The sequence below is a fragment of the Hordeum vulgare genome, chromosome 4H (assembly GCF_904849725.1).
Source record: "Hordeum vulgare subsp. vulgare chromosome 4H, MorexV3_pseudomolecules_assembly, whole genome shotgun sequence".
Classification (NCBI taxonomy): domain Eukaryota; kingdom Viridiplantae; phylum Streptophyta; class Magnoliopsida; order Poales; family Poaceae; genus Hordeum; species Hordeum vulgare.
Window position 1 is genome coordinate 478,066,426 of NC_058521.1, and position 6,841 is coordinate 478,073,266.

The 6,841-nt window shown below is 37.2% G+C and overlaps 1 long non-coding RNA gene across 1 annotated transcript; it reads left to right on the forward strand.

Moving 5' to 3' along the window:
* The first annotated feature begins 4,051 nt into the window (after positions 1–4,051).
* LOC123446657 lies at positions 4,052–5,510 on the forward strand. Its single transcript, XR_006631421.1, has 2 exons — positions 4,052–4,934; positions 5,068–5,510. It is a non-coding gene; the product is annotated as an uncharacterized LOC123446657 (long non-coding RNA).
* The last annotated feature ends 1,331 nt before the right edge of the window (positions 5,511–6,841 follow it).

Below are 6,841 nucleotides of genomic sequence, written 5' to 3' on the forward strand. Positions count from 1 at the left end.
CCATAGAGTGACTTCTGAAATTTTACACAAATATGTTGCGATTTATTTTGGATTTGGAATTGTAAGCCCATCAGTGACTTCGTTATAAATTTCCAAAACGAGTTACTCATATGAGTATGTAGTTACTGCATCCATTAACTGCATGGATAATATTATTTGTATTGCCAATGATATTTATTATCAAAACATAATTCCACTCATACCAAGAGTGTATGTTACATCATAATTTGATGTCGGGTCTCTGTGTGAACCCTTTTTCTACAAGCCTCGCTTTCTCACCACCTCATTGACTTTGTCTATAAATGAGAAGTTTTTAGTATTCCTTATGGGAGATACTAATGAGTAGTAGGTATTACTGTGGTAAATACCACTCTTTGCTGAGCGAGTGCTATTCTTCATTACTTCCTTCCTTTTATGTGAACCAATATGAGTACAAGAGGCAGTCTACCATGGATTTTGGTTCAGGGCCCAAAAGGTTTTAGCAATTTTGAGAAGAAATATATGACGAAAAATGTAGTCTTTATTTTATATGATTCTAGTGGAATCGACGAAATTTGTGGAAATGTATTTATTCCTTTTAACTCCTTGTGATTTCCTACAACAATGGAGTCAAGATGTTTCGATGTCCCAGCACCAAAAAATTTGTGCACATTTATGCCGGGCTTTGGATGATGAGCATCCGATGAGGTGTCTTTCAACTTGATGTTGAATTACATTTACTGGTTGAGGATCAAATTTCCTCTGTTTCCGCGGAAGCATATGCGAGATTATATCTCATGTGGTGAGATTTCTCCCCATATTGCTCTCATTTGGGGACAAGAGTGGTTTATCAGGTACCTCCACTCTTTCTGACACTTCACTGGAGGAATATAAAATTTGAGTGACACCTTTGTCATCAGTAAACGTATGTGGTAGATTTGCAACGAGTTGCAAATATGTGATTCTAAACTTCTAGTTCAGATTCTTTGAGTATGTGGATATAAGGACTGAATGTAAATAACATTTCTAATTTATTTGTCGGCATTCTTTGTGGTACTAATCTCCCCCTAATGCTGGAAATGACCTTATTGCTGATGCAATCAACATATGGGTTATGAATAATTTTGATTGACGGATAAATTGTTATTCCTCACAAAGATCCCTAATTTCTCTGAGAGCCCATTGATGTACGCTGGAGTGGTGATATCGGTATTTAATCGAATTATCGCAGATAGGAAATACTTTGTTGGTTTCCACGTAATTACTACAAGGGGAAAGTAGTATGTTATGCAGTTGGTATGGTTTATATCATACTTACGGTGTGTAAGGTTGTAGTTTTCCAGCAAGAGGCTCGTAAATTTACAATTCTTTAAGATTGGTCATGCAATTAATTTCAGTATCTTTCATAAGATATTGAATTACACTATTCTGGGTATGTACATAAGGTACCATTGCTAATGAAATGGGTTCAACAACATTGTCCATTTGAATGGGTATATTTGTTGTCCAGGATAATTTTCTCTTACTTCAATAAGTTGAGCGATTAATTTGGTAAGGTCATTCGTGGTTGTGTGTGACAAGAGACACACTTGAAATCATTTTGTAAATGTTTCCATGAGTGCCATGAAGTATCTATATAAGACAACATAATGGTTGACTAATCCACATATCTTCTGAATGTGTTCAAGGAAGAATGAGTGGCTCATTTAAAATTGTAAGATGAGAGTGGCTTAAATTAATTTCCCCTATCACACATGTGGTGCACATAAAATCTGATGATTTGGGAAATTTTGCAACTTGTTAAGTTGTGACCAACAGAATTGTCAATAATTTTCTAATCAGCCCCAAACCAGGATTGTAAGGCTTAAAGCCAAATATTTTGTAAGATTTAGAAAATTATTTTGTAAGCAACAAAACTGAGTATGATTTGATTCATACATTCAAAAATTTATCAAATATAATGTTCAAGAAATAGGATATTGGATATTGCACTACATGTAGTACTACAAGTATAGGCAAACAATATTTTGGGAATAATCGGTATATTACATGAGGTCTCCCATATTACTGAAAAGTGAATTACGCAAACATATCATAGGCACAAAAGAATTGAGCATTCTTTTATTGCACTATATTTTTGGATCTCCTTCTGATGAAGATTTGAGAACATCATTTACGAGAATATTTTCTGGTTGTATGTTTGCAAATTTTCAAATATCCTAATGAACTTATTTGCCTTTTAATAAATTTGCGATATGGTTTGACAGTATGTTTGAGGGTTTGGTAATCATATGTACGATATTTATGTAACCACACATTTGACAAATTTGAAAGTTATCTTTGTGATCATTTGAAAACGATCTATTCCCTATTAAGAGGTAATTTTGTCTTTGGTTGTATTTTAGCCACCACGTTACTTTGAAGTGCTCATGGTTATATTTCGTTGCCACTGACTTGGTATTCCCTACCAACAAGATTTTCAAATGATGGTATAACACCTGTGGGGTGAGTCTGATGATTTTAAGAAATTCCATGTTCCTTCATTATGGAAAATGGTAGTACCATCATTAGAGGATGTAAAGTGTATTAATGGATTTTCAATCGGATCTGCATATGAAGATTTTGATTATGAGATCTCAACTTGAAGTTGATTAAGGTGAAAGAATTGTGAGCCGCGATAAGACTTGATGTCTTTGAAAAACGAATGGGAGATCATTCACGATGTGCTCATGGCAGCATGTTTCTCTTGAGCGAAAATTCAAGGTGAATTTGTATTCATCCATTGTGTACTTAGTTTGAGAACCAAGTGAAGTTGGTGACATATAAAATGCACATGTGCATCAATAGAATAACCATATGTTACATGAAATGATCATGTATTATTTAATTTACTTCTTGAAGTAAAATAAAATATATGGATGGAATGATCTTGTTCAGCAAATTCTGCCAAGGTGAAACTTGGTGAACATGGGGTGTAAACCTTCAATATAGTCCATGCAATGAAATCGTTGCTAATGTTTTGGGCTTCATTCATGAGAAAAAGTGTGACTTTAAAGTCACGGCCAAAACATAGACTTCGCAATTTTAACATTGCTTAGTCACTATGAAAATAATAACCACAATGTGATGTGGATCTTGCAATAGTGTTTGAGACACTCGTTATAAATTATGGTATCCATCTTGATGGATGGATGACACTATAATTAGAAATAGTGACATAGGCTCCATTGCCATGCATTTTGCGAATGTAATAGAAGGTATTCACATGTACATGCAAATATTTTCATGGTTTCCTATGACATATTCAAGCAAAATGTGCAAGAACAATATTTACTATGAGAGTAAAATATTTTAGTGAACAACAAGAATGAATGCTTCGGAGGAGCAAGCTCTAGTACGGCTGATGCCTTATAGCCATATGTGTAGACCTCAATTTATATAGGATAACACTTTGAAGATAATCACCAATATGGTGTAGATCTCACAGTAAAAGAAAACATAGTCTGACTTTTGTCAGTAGATGTTCATAATTCTATTACCTTATGTTATGCTATATTTAAGAAAATCACTTTTGAAGGTGGTCATATGCCACGATGACATGATGTAGACTTCACAGTAATATTGGATAATCTGCAAGACTTTGCAGTAGATGCCAATATTACCTTATGATATCTTGAGGTAGTCACATTTAATACTAATATTTAAAAAAACACTTTGAAGGTAATCATCTTGTAAAACTGACAAGATGTAGACCTCACAGTAATGATGAATAATCTGTGAATTGTGCAGTAGATGTCATCAATACCTTGTGATTCACAAATAAAAAGTCAGGCTATATATACATTAATATTTGGAAGAGCACGTTGAAGATAATCATCTTGTCAAAATGACAAAACGTAGATCTCACGACAGTGATGGATAATCTGCAAAATATGCAGTAGATGCCACCAATACTTTATGATTCCAAATAAGTTTAATTTCAATTGTATAATCTAGTTATTGCACTAAAATCGTATACGTTGCAAATATAACATTTTCCAGAAAGACCATGTCTGCAATAACCATCCTCATGATGGTCTCACATCCAAATACTTAACAGCCGATGGCTTAATCTGTAATTTTCAGTAAGCATGATTGCTTATTGCATTGTACAGGAAGTGTGAAGACTAATTTGTGAATAAGAGTAATCACATGGGTTAAACTGAAAATCGCCAAAGGTATAAGGTTGCCCCAATCTTTTCTTCCCCCGTGCTGTGTGTGGCTAATGGAGATTATAGTCGTCATTTGGGAATGACATCACGCCGTCGTTGCTCTGGCTCGCGGGATAAAGGAGAGGAAGGATCTCATTGTGCCTTCACAGGAGAACACGCTCGGGTGACCCAGTAAGCAAGAAAATGGGCCAAGGAAGGCAGCCATCGCTAAAAATACCGAGCCAGGTCAACTGATCGGATAAGGGAGAAAGCAACGAGGAGCAAATCCAGCCACATCTCATCTCTCAATCCCTAATCTTGTGACCGACAGGCGAAGACACCCCCGGCTGGCTGACCGCATCACCAGCGGTGAGATGTGCTCCTGCCGCACTCGTTCTTATTGGAAGAATCTCCACACAGGAGGGTACCAGACACAAGGCCGTTAGAGGATGCGGGCGCAGCGCACCGGCCGTATCTCGCTGGCGCCAGAGGGCGTCGGTGCCAACCACCGCAGTGGGGCATCACAACAGGGTGGGCGCTGCCGCGACATGAGCGTCCATGGCCGTCGCTTCCGTCGGTCGCCGGGAGCGCGGACACGCAAGGTCCGAGGAAGGCGCAGCCGCCGCTTGATGCTTAGGCGGCCGTGTCGCATGGGCCGCGGGAAGGCGTGCCAGTGGAGCCACTACGTCGTGCAAGAAACCCGAACTGGCCGCTGATGCGTCAAAGGCTCGATGCCTCCGTGCGCTGCAACTACGAGGGCTAAAGGTACTAATTTCAGATAGCAATTACAGTAGTATATGCGTGACTAAATTGGAAAGAAGCACCTTGTTAGTATAACGATGAAATCAAGGTATGACTCCGATTCATTCCTTGATTCCTTGACTTTCCTCTCATGAAGTTCGTCGACGTCGAGCGCTTGAGGGCCCGCCACTGTTTACGACGCCGGAGGCCAAGCCGTCGCTCCAGTCCAGCGGGGCCGACGCCAGACGAAGCCGATGGCGTCATCATTCACGTTCTCTATTATTCCAGATAGATGGACGCCATTGCCCTTGTTCTTCGTTCACAGGGAGAGGTTGTCGCTTGGATGCTTTTCCGCCGGGGCGAGGGCCGCCACTCAACCGCTGATAACATGTTAGACTAAAATGAGATTGAATATGAATGGACGATTAGTCCTGTTTTTATTGATTCTCGAATATACATATATCTGGAAAAGGTGGGAAAAAGAAGCGCCTGTTCGGAGGCATCCGTTCAGAACAGGTGGCTCAGAGAGAAAAGACACGACTGTTCGGGGTTGGACACACCCTTTGCTAAGTAATTTCTAACAAAAGTTACTCATCCAAACTACACTATGGATCCTTCATCAACCTAGTGAATGGGATCCAGTTCGTCGCGTGGTGAAAGTTGTTGATGCAGTTTTTGCTACTATATTCTTGCTTGTTATGTATAAGGTATATTATATCTATTTTAACATCTCCTAAAACAAGTGATTTATATCTAAGTGTTGTATATTACTCTTGTTTGCATCAATATTGAATTAGAAGTGCTTAAGCAATCCAAATCATATACTACTCCCTCCTTCCTAAAATAAATAACTTAATTTTATATTAACTTTAATATAAAATTACTCCTTCCGTCACAGTTTAGAAGGCATGCACGTGTACTTAGATCGTTAATTTGACTTATATAAATATATATTTTTAACATAAAATTATATGATTAGAAAATAGAACATTTAAAGTTTCTAATGATATATTTTTTGTTATATATGCCTCTCATTAAGTTGGTCAAATTGATGACCTAGATACATGTACGGGACTTCTAAACTAAGACGAAGGAAGTAAGTCATTTATTTTAAAACAGAGGAAGTAGTTTTTATGCTAATCTAACTATAAAGGCCATCTAAGATCTTTATGGCTTTATAATATTGACTCCGTGATGTGTGTCAATCATTAAAGACGGTCCACTGCATGCATCTACAATGCACTTGCAAAATATTAATTTATGTTGGATGAACTGATAGCCCGCAAGCCATATGCTATATGTGTGAGCTTCTTAGGATTGAAGGCCTCATAATGAATTAACGTCTTCAATTGAAATTTGATCACACAATTTCGATTGGCTCAATAATTTCTCAACAACTCTCCTATTCAATTCTTTTAATTCACTATGCTCTTTAATTTTGGAGCTTTTTTATTTGATCGAGGCATTCGGTTTGGAATTGGGTTCATGACTTTGACTTGGTCAATGTTTTTTAAAGTTAATCAAGAGCAATCGACTTATAATAATATACCAATCCTGTTCACCCCTCGCCACCTATAAATATATTATTGTAACATCAAAATAATACATACAGATAGTGACACAAAAATATTTTTCAACGTAAATATTGGTTGATTGATACATAACATTGAATCACGCCACAAAAGATCCATCAAAAGACCACATTATAAATAAAATAAAAACATAGTCCATCGCCTCCCACACTAGCCAAATCAAGTTCTCCCTCGGTTCTAAGATATAAGGTGTATTTTTTCTTGAAAAGTCAAATTTATTTAATTTTGACTAAGTTGAGAGTAAAAAAATACCGACATCCACAATAGTAAACAAATGAAATATAAAAATTCATTTCATGATGAATTGAATAAGCGCAACTTGATACTATGAATATTAAT